We start from the raw sequence: 2039 nt of genomic DNA, 5'->3' as shown, positions 1-2039 counted from the left end.
ACAGCCCTTAGGGCATCGTTTAGACTTTGGGTTTTGTTTAGATTAAAAGTTCGCCATAGCTGCAACTTCGCGTACTTCGTCTGTGTCCAACGACCAGACCAAGACGTCACAGAACCCCACCTTGATCAATAAAGCTTTCATCTTATATTCGCAATATCCCGATTGCAATCTCAGTTTCTTGCTTGTTCTTCATTTGCTCGCAGGAAACAGACCCTCGTGGTCAGGTTGATCGTGCTCCGGCGTGGTCAATAACCCTCGGAAGTTGGTTTAGCGATTGCTAAGGCGCGACGTCTCGCACGTTCGTAGTCGGATCGTCAAGGTCGACTCCCACAGAAAACGATAGCCACCATCTCATCGAAACATCGGGACACCTTAGCCTCTATTACAACGGCACCAAAAATCCTTCTTGCTACCTCTTGAGCACTTGCGTTGGTTTTCCCTTGAAGAGGAAAGGGTGGTGAAGCAAAGTAGCATAAATATTTCCAACAGTTTTTGAGAACCAAGGTATCAATCCAGTAGGAGGCTACGCGTCAGTCCCTCGCACCTACACAAAACAAATAAATCCTCGCAACCAACGTGATAAGGGCTTGTCAATCCCTTCATGGTCAATTACGAGAGTGAGATCTGATAGATATGATAAGATAATATTTTTGGTATTTTTATGATAAAGATGCAAAGTAAAATAAAAGCAAAGTAAAAATCAAAGGAAATAACTAAGTGTTGGAAGATTTAATATGATGAAGATAGACCCGGGGGCCATAGGTTTCACTAGTGGCTTCTCTGAAGAGCATAAGTATTTTACGGTGGATGAACAAATTACTGTTGAGCAATTGACAGAATTGAGCATAGTTATGAGAATATCTAGGTATGATCATGTATATAGGCATCATGTCCAAGACAAGTAGACCGACTCTTGCCTGCATCTACTACTATCACTCCACACATCGACCGCTATCCAGCATGCATCTAGAGTATTAAGTTCAAGAGAACAGAGTAACGCTTTAAGCAAGATGACATGATGTAGAGGGATAAATTCATGCAATATGATAAAAAAAACCATCTTGTTATCCTTGATGGCAACAATACAATACGTGCCTTGTTGCCCCTACTATCACTGGGAAAGGACACCGCAAGATTGAACCCAAAGCTAAGCACTTCTCCCATTGCAAGAAAGATCAATCTAGTAGGCCAAACCAAACTGATAATTCGAAGAGACTTGCAAATATAACCAACCATACATAAAAGAATTCAGAGAAGATTCAAATATTGTTCATAGATAAACTTGATCATAAACCCACAATTCATCGGTCTCAACAAACACACCGCAATACAAGATTACATCGAATAGATCTCCTCAAGTGAGGGGGAGAACTTTGTATTGAGATCCAAAAAGAGAGAAGAAGCCATCTAGCTAATAACTATGGACCCGAAGGTCTGAGGTAAACTACTCACACTTCATCGGAGAGGCTATGGTGTTGATGTTGAAGCCCTCCGTGATCGATGCCCCCTCCCGCGGAGCTCCGGAACAGGCCCCAAGATGGGATCTCGTGGATACAGAAAGTTACGGTGATGGAATTAGGGTTTTGGCTCCGTATATGATCGTTTGGGGGTACGTAGGTATATATAGGAGGAAGAAGTACATCGGTGGAGCAACAGGGGGCCCATAAGGGTGGAGAGCGCGCCTCGGGGGTAGGCGCGCCCCCTACCTCATGGCCTCCCTGTTGGTTGCTTGATGTAGGGTCCAAGTGTCCTGGATCTTGTTTGTTCCAAAAATCACGTTCCCGAAGGTTTCATTCCGTTTGGACTCCGTTTGATATTCCTTTTCTTCGAAACCCTAAAATAGGCACACAAAAACAGCAATTCTGGGTTGGGCCTCCGGTTAGTAGATAGTCCCAAAAATAATATAAAAGTGTATAATAAAGCCCAATAATGTCCAAAATAGTAGATAATATAGCATGGAGCAATCAAAAAATATATATACATTGGAGACGTATCAGGGAAATCCTCCGCCTAAGTTTTGTCGTTGAAGGAGGCCAATC

The sequence above is a fragment of the Triticum dicoccoides genome, chromosome 7A (assembly GCF_002162155.2).
Source record: "Triticum dicoccoides isolate Atlit2015 ecotype Zavitan chromosome 7A, WEW_v2.0, whole genome shotgun sequence".
NCBI lineage: Eukaryota > Viridiplantae > Streptophyta > Magnoliopsida > Poales > Poaceae > Triticum > Triticum dicoccoides.
Note: the sequence above shows the minus strand (reverse complement) of the source record.